Source organism: Chiloscyllium plagiosum, chromosome 35, assembly GCF_004010195.1.
Source record: "Chiloscyllium plagiosum isolate BGI_BamShark_2017 chromosome 35, ASM401019v2, whole genome shotgun sequence".
Lineage (NCBI taxonomy): Eukaryota > Metazoa > Chordata > Chondrichthyes > Orectolobiformes > Hemiscylliidae > Chiloscyllium > Chiloscyllium plagiosum.
Window position 1 is genome coordinate 26,238,301 of NC_057744.1, and position 16,141 is coordinate 26,254,441.

At 39.6% G+C, this 16,141-nt stretch overlaps 1 protein-coding gene across 1 annotated transcript in view; it reads right to left on the reverse strand.

The window, feature by feature from the left end:
- opcml (opioid binding protein/cell adhesion molecule-like) overlaps positions 1–16,141 on the reverse strand; it is a 2,226,798-nt gene that overhangs the window by 2,059,508 nt on the left and 151,149 nt on the right. The window lies entirely within an intron of this gene.

The window sequence follows — 16,141 nt, forward strand, 5'->3', positions numbered from 1 at the left end:
TGGATGCTGCCTGACCTGCTGTGCTGTTCCAGCAATAAAGTTTCAACTTTGATCTCCAGCATCTGCAGATCTCACTTTCTCCTCGAAGATTTCAACCTACTGCGAATCCTCTTACAAGGATGCCTTCCTTGCAGAAGCTCTCTGCCTCTCTCTACAAAGATTTCAGTGAGTCCCTCTCTCACTGCACACCCCAGGTCAATCACATTTCCAACGCCCCTCCTCCAAGTCCCTCCTCCCTACCTTTTATCTTCTCCTGCTGAACACTCTCTGCTCATTCCTGAAGAAGGGCCTGTGCCCGAAACGTCGAATCTCCTGTTCCCTGGATGCTGCCTGACCTGCTGTGCTGTTCCAGCAATAAAGTTTCAACTTTGATCTCCAGCATCTGCAGATCTCACTTTCTCCTCTAAGTGGCTTACCCCTTCTTTTTAAGCTGTGTCCTCTGGTTCGGGATTCACCCATCAGCGGAAACATGTTTCCTGCCTCCAGAGTGTCCAATCCTTTAATAATCTTATATGTCTCAACCAGATCCCCCCTCAGCCTTCTAAACTCAAGCATATACAAGCGCAGTCGCTCCAATCTTTCAGCGTAAGATAGTCCCGCCATTCCAGGAATTGACCTCGTGAACCTACGCTGCATTCCCTCAATAGCCAGAATGTCTTTCCTCAAATTTGGAGACTAAAACTGCGCACAATAATCCAGGTGCGGTCTCACCAGGGCCCTGTACAGCTGCAGAAGGACATCTTTGCTTCTGTACTCAATTCCTCTTGTTATGAAGGCCAGCATGCTATTAGCTTTCTTCACTGCCTGCTGTACCTGCATGCTTGCTTTCATTAACTGATGTACAAGAACACTTAGATCTCATTGTACTGCCCCTTTACCTAAATTGACTCCATTTAGGTAGTAATCTGCCTTCCTGTTCTTGCCACCAAACTGGATAACCACACATTTATCCACATTGAACTGCATCTGCCATGCATCCGTCTACTCACCTAGCCTGTCCAGGTCACCCTGTATTCTCCTAACATCCTCCTCACATTTCACTCTGCCACCCACAATGTAATATTTTGGTCCAGCAGCCAGTGTAGCTGGTTGCCAGGAGACAAAAACAAACTTGAATTGGACCAATTACTTTAAATTATACAGCCAAAGAAAAAATACCAGACTCCAATTAACTTTGAATTGAGTATATTGACAATATTAAAAACCAATGACACAACCTGATGCTTTGGGGGTATAAGACCAGGAAAACATGAATAGTTGAGGGTGAACTGCCAAGCCATCAACACATGCAGACTGCCTGGAGAATAGCTCTCTTAAAGGTACCTTTATTGATCATTGACCTGTGAAACAAAAACCCTAAGGAAAAGAAAAGAAGACAGAGGAAGATACAAAGTGAAGATTTGACAGCTGGCTGGTTTTGAAATTTGAATTTTTGGTAATTCTTAATCGGGGGTTTTATCAGACTAGTATTGTAGAAGGGGAAGGTAAAAGATAGTTTAGAGAAATGAGTCAAAAATAGTGTTCGTTAATTATTCTCTGTTACACTTCAAGAAATAAAGTTGTTAATTTTTACTTTAAATAGTGACCTTTGGGTTAGTTTTAACAGATTACTGCATGGGGTAAATCTTTTCTGTGTTGCTCATTTCAAATAGAAGGAAGGTTTACCCCATGTCATAATTCAATGCCTTGAGACAGACCCATGAGTACAGAGTATTGTTACCACATTGGGTTAACACTGGAGAACTGGAATTACTTTGAGCATGAATGAGCGAATGACAACACAAAGATTGGCAAACTTGACATTTTATAGCACTGAATCGGATACATCAAACTACTTATCTTCATCAAATTACTTGAAATATGTCAGCATATACTGTCAAATTTAGCAGACATATTGTACAACAATCTGGCTGTAAGAGGAACATTGGCCAGGAGAATCTGTTAACTGTGAAATAATTTCCTTATCTTCTGACTATCCAAATGACTTAATCCTTATACCAAGAGCAAAATCCATAATAACACAGATTAACATCAATTGTAACTTTATGTAGAGGGAGGTAGTGAAGTTCTGGTAGTGTCACTGGACTAGCAATCTGGAGCCCCAGGCTAACGTTTTGGTTTGAATAAGTGGCACACGTCGAAAGTTCAAATCAATAAAATCTGATATTAAGATGGTTCAACGGGGTGAACATCATTACCATTAAAATAAGAGGGAAGGAAACCTCCAGACCTTATCTGATCTAATCTAAATATGACTCCAGAACTCAGGCCATGTTGTTGACTCTTAATGAACGACTGACGATGCAAGAAAGCCAATCAAATTCAAGAGCAACTAGAATTGGCAGCAAATGCCAACCTTGCCAAAATGAAGAAAGGGGAACTGTTCAAATTTCTCAATTTTATATTAAGACGATAAGAGGTATGAGCAGAAGCAGGTCTTTCAGCCCTTCGATTCTGCTCTGCCATTCAAAGAGATCATGGCTAATCTCATAATCCTCAACACCACTTTCATACCTTCACCTCTTAACTCGCGGTTCCCTTACTGATTAAAAGTCAGCTTTCAATCTACTCATTGACCCAACCTCTACAGCACACTGCAGGAAAATAATTCTATGGATTCATTACCTTCTGGAGAAAACATTGCACCTGATTTATGTCCTACCTGTATAACATCATACTATGAGATTCTGCTCTCTAGTCCTAGAATCTCTCACAAGGAAAAACAACCGCCATGCATCTATCCTGTCAAGCTCCTCAAAATTATGTGTGTTTTACTCCACTATACTCCAATAATTATCAGTCAATTCTTCTCATTTTCTCCCCTTAAGAAAATCTTTCTATATCTACAATCAACTTAGTCAACCTTTTCTGGACTGCCTCCAATGCCAGGATATCTGTTCCACCTGCAGTCACATTCTGCTGTTTCTGATCACATTCCAAATTTCAATTCCCTAATGTGGGAGCTGTGCCTGTCTCCAGGAACAGAGCGTCTAGGTACGTGATAAAGTGCAATGTTTGCAACTCAAAATCCGGATTCTCAACTTGGATTCAAAACTCCTCAAGCTGTGAACATTTACCACAAATATGTTCACTCTGGATAAATCTGGTGTCCAGCAGCAACACTTCACCCTTCCTCCCATTACTGTCACATTGTATTTACTTTATTAATTATTCTAGTGTCACTGCTCTTTACACTTTTTTTTGTAATTATTATTTTCAGAACAAACATCAGGCTCAATCGTCCTCTGAACAAGCTTTTTTTTAAGGAAACAGAGACAAGAAAAAACTAACACAAACTGAAGACCTTAACTCCTTTTTAACATCTAGAATTATTGACCAATCTTAATCACCAAGAAATTGCTGTCCCTACACTCAAGGAGGAGGATTCATTCCTGATGAAGGGCTTATGCCTGAAACGTCGATTCTCCTGCTCCTCGGATGCTGCTTGACCTGCTGCGATTTTCCAGCACCACAGTCTCGACTTCCCCACACTTAAGTCACTTTGTGGTTTGTGATGTCACTGTGTCACTGTTCTCACAGCAGGTTGACACTCAGTTGGACTTAGTCATCCTCTTCAATTCACCTCTCACTCTGAACACTTTACTTTCTGCAATAAACCTTATTTACATTCTCTCTTTCACCCTTTGCAGCAGATTCTTCCTTTGAACCATGTTTTCAGATCTACTTAATCATGCAGAGGAAGCCAATATTCAAACTCAACTATTTCCCCCCTTACTGATCATGCTGTGAGAACCCCTCCTTTTTAAATGGAGCTATCCACAGTCACTTCTCAGCAACTAACGAACACCACACTTAGACAAGGAATTTCAGGTGATTGAAGGATAACTGCAGCCTTGTTTAATTAGGCTATTTTAACTTACTGAACAGCTCTCAAAATCTGACTTTAACTTGGAAAGTGAATCTGGACAAGACATATCAGTTGATTTTCTATTTTGAACCAAATTCCCAGATACTCTCAGCTGGCCTTTGACTCTCTCAGTTGGTCTCTAACTCATAATGACTGTTTTTTTACCGACTTCCTTTATGTCATGCTGATTTGAACCTCATTATACAACTGACTCTTTAGGGCTTATTGTCTTATGGCATTGTCAAGGAAGCTACAATATCAGACTAGATTTAGATAGCAGCCCATGAAAGTTACAATTGCAAGTATCTTGGCAATTCAACCTTTATGCGGAGATTTACAGCATTTCATTTTCAATAAAGTAAAATCATTTCCAGCACAGGCATCCATATTGTTTTAACATTCCATGTGTGCGGTCGTACCAAATAAGGGCATAAATATGTTGCATACTTTAAATAATGGCCTGACCTTTCTGATGGCCAGGTCATTTCCTGGGACTCTGACACCACTGCCCCTCCACTGCAATTGGATCTGACATATACTCAGCCCACCACTGTACCTCTCTCCGCTAGAACCTGACAATGTTTGCAACAATCTTTCAAGCTGATTACAAATAGTCTGTAATTTGTGGCCAAGAGGAGATTATTTCTAATCTCCGAATTGTGTGAGTGAGGTTGCAAGCCCACTTGCACGACTGGACAAAACTGCTCCTCACCAGTTATGTCAACTTCAGTCCCATGCCGATCTTTTCTGACCAGATGAAGAGGAGGGTGAGCAGTTGAGGTTCTATCCTCATAACAGTGTTCCCACAGTGGGCACTGAGAGGCTCAAATTGCAGGAGGTCAATGGGGCAATTCTGCCTGAAGGCTTACCTTTTATTCCACAGGTGTGCCTGTACCCTTGTGTCTTAAATGGGGATGAAACTGTACCCATGAACATGATTCAACTCATCAAATACATGCTGAGCAAAGGAATTGAAGTACGTCATTCACCCAGACACCTTCTTTTAATCTGTTGTTTAGTTTCTTTGCAGATTCCTTGAACATTTTGTTTTTGGTCTTGTTACTTTAGTTACAACGTCTCTGAGAAAGGGTGACACATTATCCCATTCCAATAGATAAAAACTGCTTATTGGGTAGTAAAACAAAGCAAATTTTCCATTATTCGTAGCAAAAGATATTTTGTCTTTTTTTTAAACTTGCACTCGAGAGAATTCACCAGAATACCAATGTAAAGAGGATAGACATTTTTAAATTGCATGAGATGAGATACTGACTGGTTCGGCAAACGTTTTCTGATTGATAGAAAAGTTGCCATGGATAATGCAGCAGTTAGATGATGACTGACAGTGTACTTTCAAGCTTTGCTTCATTTAAACTAGGCAAGTTAATCTGACAAGGCATTGTATTGTGGAATGAAACAAAGAATGGCTGCCTCCAATAATTTTTCCACTTGAATTAACTGCTGTGTCTATGCTTGTTCTTTCTGTTTGCAACAAACAGGATTTCTTTTTTGATTTTCTATCCAGAGCTTCCAGTATGTGTAACTGTGTCATGCTACGAGCATGGCTATCAATGTTATATTGGTTACAATTCTTCATACACTCAGGATTATTTAGTAAATATTGTCCAATTGCACAATCACTTTTAATGTTGGACATTGTTTAGAGTTTTGCAAGGTTAGGCTGGTTGGGTATGGTCAGTAATTTACTTGCTGTGCACAACTGAAGAAACATGTGTTTGTTAAGCTTCAACAGTCTTTGGGACATATTTAGTCACTAGGATCACATAGTCACTGAAACACATACGCCCATTTATCCATTTGTATGAATGGCAGAATGTCTTTTCTGGTTTGCTGACAGCATTCTAACGCTGAAGACCACTTGTATTGCTACTGTGTACCAGCAGCATGAGATGGCTCACTTCAATAGTTTTTATTTCATTTTTGGGATCCTTACATGTCCCCAGTAATTGGAGTTACTTTTCAGGACTTGCAGCTTCAGCCTTGGTCATGAGTTTGCATGGTGTACAGAGGTAAATGATCTGATCAAAGTCATCAGGTTGATTTTGACTCAGCACCATGTGACTGCAGTCAGTCAATCTCTCAAGACTTCCTTCTTAATTCTGCTTTCTTTTCATTTGTTTCAAGAATCTTTGAGGACCATTATCAATATTTCTTCTGGGTTCAAACTAAATATTCTTCCATATGTTGCCTCACAAAATTCAAATTAAGATTAACTCCACCTGCATTCTATGCAGTGAATGAAGAAAATGGAGCATTCTTTATTTACAGTGCATGTCCAATGAGCTGTCATTTATTTCAGCAATCATCTCGCAATGAGCCGTGAACTGTACATTCCAGGTTAAAACTACAACTGATTCTCTCAGCAAACACCCAGATAAATTGAATTAGGAAATCTCCCTAAACTCCAACAATCTCATGTCAATGTAACATGTTCTGTAACGTCCTCCTTTAGATTAAGTATTTACTATATACAAATCCTTTCTTAGATTTAATTTTTAAAATGGACTCAGGATTTACAGAATGAAAATAATTTGGCTGTAACTTTTAAAACAAAAGTCCTGCTCGACTTCAATTATTGGTAAGATTGTAGATGTTAGTTTTTAGTTATGTAAGTCCACCTGCTGATTTATGACTTTTAGCTATTGAACTGTTAACCTCCTAAGACAATATGGTCTCAACATTTTTCTATAGACTCCGAGATTGATGAATCCCACTTACTTCACAGTCATTTTTACTGGATTCCCAACCAGACCTCATTGTCCACAGATAAAACTCTTAACTCCTCAAGCTAAAACTGCTATATTTGAAAATAATGAACAGAAAACAGGCACACAATCCTTTATCCGAAATCCCAAAATCCAAAAAGCTCCCAAATCTAAAGTTTATCTCATAAAGGTTTTTTTTCTCTCTGTAACAAGATTGTTTGGTGCACAAACAATTAACCTAACTCCACACCCACTTAACACGTGTCATTCAGATGTGATGTGGGAGTGAGGCCCAGCACTGGCAGGTGTCAATTCTGTCTCAGGGCACTGTAGTACTCACAGGTGCATGTGCTGTTCGGTAAGATTTGTCAAATTTTACCATTAAATTGTCACTTATTCCGAAATCTGAAAGTATTCCGAATTCTGAAAACTAGCTGGTCCCGAGGGTTTCGGATAAAAGGATCATGTACCTGTATTTGCAATGTTGTGAAGTAATACATCAGTGCATGTTTGCAAAGATTAGAGAACATGATCTGTGGCAATGGAGATGAGTCATGCAATCCATGTAAACCGCACTGAAGTCTTGATTTATCTCTGGTTTGTTAGTAGATTTTAACTAGAAGTGCCGTTAGAGTCAACACTCCAAGATGTGTTTTATAAAGGGGTGCTTGGGATAAAAGACGGGGGAGAAAGAAAGCCTTCTAGTAATTATTTCTGTTAGAAACCCTAATAAATGAAGGTCTTGAATAAAAGTGATCTAGATTTAACTCTGCAACCTCATGATTAAATAGCATATTGATGCTTAATACTAAGTCTCAACCACCAAGCATAACTAAAGCAAAGGAATTTCACTGAGAACTAAGAGATGATTGCAGTATGGAACAGAAAAACTGTCATAAACTGTACCTTATTTAATATATATTCATTTTATGCTAGGTAATGGAAAACAAATTTTAGACACCCGAAAAAGCTTTTAGCTTCAATTCAAAGGTGGATGGACTGACATTCATTTTCTTATTGATTGTTTCATGCAGCAAATCATTCCCAGATCTGTCATGTTTCCTTTGCCTAGCCTTTTCACAAACCAACATATTACACTTACTTAGAACAACCTCTCTGCTGGAATCTGAAATAGTAGAGCATGAGATTGGCTGTGCTCATAGGAGTGAAAGTTTCTAAGCAGCATTGGGATCAAAATGGACACAAGACATTGAATATGCAACATGTATGAAATTGACAGTACCTCCCCTTGCACCACTAAGTGCAGCTCAAAATATCTGACTATTTTTCTCTCTCCCACCTCCCTCTGCAATGCAATACTCAGGCTCTGAAGACATGAATTATAAAAGTTTCTTATCTCTTTGCAAAAAAAAGAGACAGGAGCTGAGTGTGACCTGAAGAGGTGCAGATAGAATCTTCATCAGTGCACAGCAGAATGAGAATGCTCCTAATGTGCCTACAGCTGTATTTTATACATCTGCCCGTGCCAAGTTACAAATCTGAAATACACAGAAGGACAACTCATTCAGAAAGGAGCAGAAGAATCGGAGTTTTGTTGTAGACTACACTTCTATCTATGGCATACTTTGAAAATTTGACAATATAATTCTTAAATTATTAAACAGGATGTGGCAAAAAAAAACAAATCAAAAGTAACAAAATATCGCAAGTGTTCAAAATACAACATCTCATCCACTCACTAAAAGAGTGTTATCAAAATGGTCAGTCACACATGTCAGTTGAGGTATTCACAACTAGAATAACTGAGCACTGAAGGCAGTCATCCATTGCACCTAATGCCACCAATTTATCCCAATTTATCCCATTCCTTTCCGCTTTCTCCAAAGCCTTGTGATTTCATTTGTTTTCCTCTCATTTTCAAGTATTTATTGAATTTCCTTTCAAAAATTTGTATTGAATTTGTTTTCACCAACCTTTTAGGCAGTGTTTTCCAGACCATTCAACCTCATTTCAGCAGTAAAGTTGTCATCTTCCCTCAGGTTCTTTTGATCAAGTTGTTAAGGCTGTTTAGTCTAGTTAATGACACCCATGTCAATGTCAGTTGTTCACCACCAATTTACCCCATTAAAACTGCTTGCAATTTTGAAATCTCTGTTAAACCTCCTCTTCACTTTTTTTTGCTTTAAGGAGAACACTTCCAATTTCTTGAATCATGTAATGTAATTGAAGGACAGCAAGAGGGAAAAGTATTTTTACAAATGTGAAAAAGGAGAAAGGGGAAACGGGGAACAATAGGTTTGCAGCAGGTAGCTTTAAAAGAGTGAGCACTAAAATGAACAATAGGTCAGAATTGCTTCTTGCAATGGTTCATTCAAAGTGGACCATTGTATTGGCACTTCAGTCCCAATATTAACCCAGCATGGAGTAGCAGTAATAATACTGTATAATTCAGGATCACAGCTGGAAAATGCTCAGTGAACAATCATGTCTGATGAAAGAACATATTACATAATGACCTGCATTTTATAGTTAGAGTAACAGTAAAAGCATGAGTGTTCATTGTTACTCCCCTGAAACAAGCAGAATCCATTTACATGCAGGTAAACACTGAAATCCAGAAGCTGATGACAAGAGTTTTACACTTCACCATAGAAAGCAGTAACGGCATCTCTATGGATGCAGTCATTTAGAAATCATTGAAGTGATGGGATAACTTTTGCTTCTCCAAATGAATATTATTAATAACTTGTGGAAAGGTTCTGCATTATTAGTGAGATGGAGAATAGTCACTATTTTCATCCCTTATAAAGTCATAGCAACTTCTAAAGAACCTATCTGGCCCTGGAAAAATAATTTTACATCAATGTTATCTTTCCCCTCAATCTGATAATTAAGAAGCATGATATTGCAGCTTCCATTGTGCATGTCCCCGTTTATTAGATTTTAACTGACAATGCAAAAGCAGAAATGCACATCAAGAACGCAGCGAGATCCTTATGGGCAGCTTTCTTCAAGGTCAGTGGTGAGAACCATTGTGTCACAGCTGAGTACAAATCTGGGTCATTGTTTCAGGAACAACCTCTTCATCACAATGCATCTGAAATATAAACTCATCTCTTCTGCCAACAGTTGGCAACTGACCTGTAGAAGTTATCCAAAGACAGATTTCCCTTTCCACTTCTGACATGTAATTTAAGTTTCTTACTGTTGCTCTGAATCTTGATTGCACTTAATAGTCATACTTAGAGCTTCTAAGATCGCACTACGTAGACATTAAATCAAGCATATACTAATGTGAAACTTGTTCAGTCATGTTTCCATTCCCCAAGCACTTCTTGATGGACTCTTCCTACCTCATAAATGAGCTTCTTTTTAAATTATAACTCAACTATTCCTTCTGAGGAGACTGTCCAAAATTGGTAATGTTTTCAAAATGGGTTGCTCTGATGTGTACTGAACAAAGAAAATAAATTCCTCACCAGCCAAAAATAGTGGGACACCACCAGTTTCTTTTTTAAAGCATACTCACAGTATTGAATACTGAAAAGTTTGGAAGGAAATGTGAAAGCTATGAGGCAAATCTGATTTATCGCAGAAGTGTAAAAATGTCTCTTAATTAGTTAGTCACATGTCACTTTGTTGGTTACTTGCATTCCATTTTCCCCATGACCTTCATCTGAAGGGTCTTAACAAAATATTGTTCTCATTCTCATAATGACATAAACAAAGCCTGGAGCCCATGTGTGCTGCATGTGTTGCTCTGAAATTATAACTTGACCTTAAATGCAGCAGAAAGGTCACCAGCAAACTGTCCACCGAGTGAGAAGCCAGTTAAAAGGATGAAGTCAACCCTTTCCCAATCTCTGGATGTCTCAAAGCATTTATCCATGAGTGAAGTATTGTTGGAATCTTCTCAGCCTAATTTCACAATGTAACATCTTACAAATAGAAATGTAATAACCACCAGATTTTTGTTTCCAGACATCTGATGGTTGAGGAGGGCAACAGGGAGAACCAACTCACTCTTCTTTGAAAATGGTAAAATGGTGACTCAAGGCCTTTAAAGTCCAGCTGTGGGGACAGATTGACTTCGTTATTACTCTGCCACTGAGCTTCAGTGTTGCAAGTGGTGAATGGGATGACCAATCAAATTGTTTGTTTTGTCTAGCATGGTGTTGTGTTTCTAAAGTGTGGTTGGGGCTGCATTTATCCACGCAAGTGGAGGGTATTCCATCACACTCCTAACTTGTGCTTTGTCTATGATGGACAGGAGTTGGGGGGTCAGGAAGTGACTTACTCACTACTGACATGTGGCTTCAGGCCTGCTCTTCTAGTCACATTATTAATATGGCCAATCCAGTTTGTTTCTGGTCAATGGTAAAATCAGGATGTCAAGGGTTGCAGGTTACAGTGATGGGAACACCATTGAATGTCAAAAGGTGTTTCTTGTTAGAGCTGGTCATTGCTTAGCATTGTGTGGTGTGAATTTTACTTGCCACTTGTCAAACCAAGTCACAATGTTGTCCAGGTCTGGCTGCATATGGACACACACTGCTTCTGTACTGGCGGAATTGTGATTGGTATTGAATATTGTGAAAACAACACCAAACATCCCATCTCTGGGATGAAGGGAAGATCATTGAAGCAGCTAAAGATGGTAGGGCCTCACACACTACCCTGAGGAACTCCTGCAGAGATATCCTGGAGCTGAGAAAACTGATCTCCAACAACCACAATCATGTTCCTATGTGCCAGGAATGACTCCAACCAGTGGAGCATTTTCCCTCTAATTTCCATTGACTCCAGTTTTTCTGAGGCTCCTTGATGCTACACTCTGTTAAATACACCCTTCATGTCAAGGGCAATCACTCTGATGTCATTTTGCTCTTCTATATTTAATGTTAGGGCCTTGGTTGTGTTAGGCGAAAGTGAGTACTGCAGATGGTGGAGATTAGAGTCAAAAGTGTGGTGCTGGAAAAGCACAGCAAGTCAGGCAGCATCCGAGGAACAGGAAAATCAACATTTTGGGAAGAGGTCCTTCATTGGTTATGTTGTCATACAAAGAGACCTAGGGCTTCAGATACATAGGCCTTTGAAAGTTGCAAGACAGCTGGACATGGTGGTTAAGTTGGTAAGAAGGTATTTAGCATGATTGCTGTCATTGCTCAAACCATTGAGTGTAGGAGTTGGGATGTCATGTTTGTTGTTGCTCAAGACATTGGTGAGGCCACTTTTGCAGTACTGTATACAGTTCAGGTCACCCTGCTATAACAAGGATATTATTAAACTGGAGAGGATTCATAAAAGATTTACAAGAATGTTGATGGGACTAGAGATTTTGAGCTATAAGGAGAGGCTTGGATTTTTTCATGAGAACAAATTTCAAAATTTTACCAGACCATAGGTGATGCTCTGTCATTGGAGAGAAGAGTGACTTGTGGTGACCTCAGGTAAGGGAAAAGGTTGAGAAGGAGAGTCTTTCATGGTAACCGCAAACCCCTGATGGGAATTGATCCCATACTGTTAGCATCATACTACTCTGTAAACAGACAATCCAGCCAACTGAGCTAAACCAATTTCCACAGGCCTTTGAGAGGTAACTTAATAGAGGTTTATAAAATCATGAGAGGCACAGATGTGGTTCATAGCAAAGGTCATTTCCCTAGGGTGGGAGAGTTCAAAACGCGAGTGTATAATTTTAAGGTGAGAAGAAGAAAATTGAAAAGGGATCTGAGGGACTTTTATTTTATACAGAAGGTGTTTCAAATGTGAAATGAACTGCCAGAGGAAGTGGTTGATGCTGGTTCAGTTATTATTTAAATGAATTTGAATGGGTACATGAATAGAGAAGATTTTGAGGTATATAGGCTAAAAGCAGGCGAATGAGACTAGTTTAGTTTGGGATACCTAGTTGGCATGGAGAGTTGGACCAGAGGGCCTGTTTCTGTCATGTACTACTTTATGACTGTATATCTATGATTGAATTTAAGGTCAGGATGAAATCAGGAGCTGTGTGGCTCTGGTGGAATCCAAACTGAGCACCAGTGGGTCCAAAGATGTGCAGGTTAGGTTGATTGATCATGCTAAATTGCCCATAGTGTCTGGGGTGGGTTAGCCATGGGAAATGCAGGAAAAGGAAGTGTAGGGGGGTGGGTCTGGGTGGGATGTTCTTCGGAAGGTTGCTGTGAGCTTGAATGGTCAAATGGCCTGCTTCCAAACTGTAGGGATTTTACGAATCTATGCTGTTGTTGAGCAGGTGCTATTTAATAGCACTTTCAATGAGTTCTTCCATCACTTTACCAATTACTATGCAGACTGATGTGGTGGTGACTGACCGCATTCAATTTATCCAGCATTTTTTTTGCAGACAAGACATTCCTGGGCAATTCTATGCCTGGAAGATGCTAGCATGGAGTTGTGCTGGAGCAGTTTAACTAAATGTGTGACATTGCTGGAGCAGACATCCTCAATATTATTGCTAGAAATATTGCTGATATTTCTCATAGCTTTGCAGTCTCCAGTTCCTTTATCCATTTTTTGATAATGATGTGGAGTGAATCGAATTGGCTAAAGACTGGCAGCTGTGATGCTGTGGACTTCAAGAGGATCACAGCCCAGTCCAACATCTTCTGTCAGGCAGAAGATACAGAAGCCTGAACACACGTACCAGCAGCTACAGCTACAGCTTCTTCCCTGCCATTATTAGACTAGTGAATGGACTCTTGAGCCTCAAATAATGCTGACCTTGCTAATGTTGATCTCGCTGAGCACACGCCCATTGCAATGTAAGCTGCATGCTTCTGTCTAAGTCTTTTCACAACCTCTTTTCACATCCTTGCTGACCATGTACTGCTCGTAAACAAAGGTTTTTCACTGCACTTCAGTAAACATGACAATAAATCAATCGAAGAGGATTCAAGATTGATCACCACTCGGCATTTTTTTTTTAAATATTATTTTGTGTATAATTTTACTTCTTAATGTATCTTTTAAAACTAAATCAATTGCAATGGCTATGCACTTTAAAGCCAAGGCAAAATAACATAAAATAATGAAGGTACTAATACAAAAGCTAATGCCACAGTACACTGTTTAACTAGCTTTTATGCTATTTTAGCTTTACAGTGATGATTCAAATGTTCACATATCCTCAAGTCTCAACTGCTCAAAACTGTTAAACAAAACCATCCAAGTCAAATACAATTCTGCAGCCTGCATAGAACAGACACTAAACTACACATTTCACGGTACATCAGTATTTAATGGTTTGTTATTTCCCACATGTTTCACCTGATTGAGGGAAACAGTTCAACCATGGCTCAGTTAAAGGGCAATTACTTGGCATTTTGTTTGATACAACAAAATGATTGCCATGAAATGAGATATCTGAAGATGCAGTACCTGGTAGAGTACTTTCAAACACAATGAAATCTTAATTAAAAACAAACCATTCAAAACAGTTTTTTTTCCATGTTTCAAGAGTTCGCTCTACATCCCTAGTAAAAGTTTTGCACATTTCCTGTTCTCAGAGCATCATAATGCATTTGTTGCCCACGAATACTTTTCAGTTGTTGTCACTGTTGTAATGTATGCAAAGGTGGTTATCAGTTGAGATACAAGTTCCCACAAGCACCATTTAAATGAATGACCAGATATTTTTTTTTTAAAAAGCAGTGTTGATGTAAGTGAAATCTTTGGGAAGCAGTCAAACACATTCTTCTGTTTATCTTTGAACAGTAACATCTGAAAGAAGCTACTTCTGACAGTGGGGTACTCCCTCAACACTACCCTGGCATGTGGCTTGGATTATGAAAGCAGCTTTCTGGATTGGAGCTTGTGAACACAGACACTTCACACATAGAATAGAGTCACAATTGAGTCAAGATTAGCAACAATTATTATAAGTTGTCATTACCATCTGAGCCTTTCCCTCCCCTCCCCCACACAACCCCTGCAATGAGTCACAGGAGAACGAAGAGGATCTCCTGGGATTGTGTAAACTTTCAGAGTGAGAAACTGGCGGAGACTGGATTTCAACGGGGCAAAGGCAGAACTGGCCAAGATTGACTGGAAGGAGAAGCTACCAAGAGAAAGAGTAACTGAACAATGGGTTCGCTTCAAAGAGATAGTTCAGATACAGTTAAGGTACATTCCCTGAAATGGGAAATGGATAACAAACAAATCCAGAGCTCCCCGGATGGCAAAGGAGATAGAAACTGAGATAAACAAGAAAAAAGTGTGCTTGTGATAAATGCCAGACCACAAAACTGAGAACCAAGAGGAATATACCTTACACAAGTACATCAAAGTAATAGAACAGAATGCAGAGTATAGTGTTACAGCTTCAGAGAAGGTGCAGAAAAAGGCCTGGAGGGAGGGAGGTATTAAAAGAATGTCTTGTATTGGGCTTTGCCAAAGACAGAGATGCTACCCAAGCCATGAAGATGGAGGAAGTTCCTCAGTCACTAGCAGGGTTCAAAATTGGTAGGGTGGAAGCATTTGACTGATTGTTGACAAGGCACTGGGCGAGATGAGATGAATTCAAGGATTTTGCAAGAACTAAAAGTAGAAATTGCAGGGCCACTGGTCACAACATATTAGCCTTTCTTAAACTTGGAGGAAGTGCCATCAGACTGGAAAATTGCAACCGTTTGGCCTTGGCTTTGTTCAAGAAAGGTTGTAAGAATAAAACCAGCAACAAGAAACAATTCAGTTTATCTTGAGTTATGAGAAAGCTTCTGAAGATAATTATTTTGGATAGAATTAGTAGTTACATGGAAAACATTTGGTTGATTAAGAGGGGTCAGCATGGATTTCGAAAGGTGAAGTCATATTAAACTAACTTGAAGTTTTTCAAAGAGGTAACAGAAAGGGGCAGTATGGTGGCTCAGTGGTTTGCACTGCTGCCTCACAGTACCGGGGACCTGGGTTTGATTCCAGCCTCAGGCAACTGTTTGTGTGGAGTTTGCACAGTCGCCCTGTGTCTGCGTGGGTTTCCTCCAGGTGCTCCAGTTTCCTCTCACAATCCAAAGATGTGTAGGTCAGGTAAATTGGCCATGCTAAATTGCCATTGTGTTAGGTACATTAGTCAGAGGTAAATGGAGGGGAATGGGTGTGGGTGGGTTGCTCTTCGGAGGGTCGGTATGGACTTGTTGGGCCGAAGGGCCTATTTCCATTCTGTAGGGAATCTAATCAAAAAAGGCTTGATGAGGATAATGTTGTTGATGTGATGCACATGGACTTTCAGAAGGTACAGTGACAGTACGGGAGCAAACTTGAGGAAAGTTATAGTCAGGGACTAAAAGGGTCAATACTAACAAGGATACAAATGGAGTGAGTGATAGGAAATGCAAAGTAATGGTCAATAGATTTTTTTGGGCCTGGAGGAAGGTTAGTATTGTAGATCCTCAGGGCTTGTCATGTGGACCCTTGCTTTTCCATATATCTATTAATGATCTGGATTCTGGCGTGCAGGGGTTAATTTCGAAGTTTGCACATGATAAAACGTGGAAGAATTGTAATTGGTGGACTGAGCAAGGCGGTGGCAGATGAGTTTCAATGCAAAAAAATGTGAAGTGACACATTT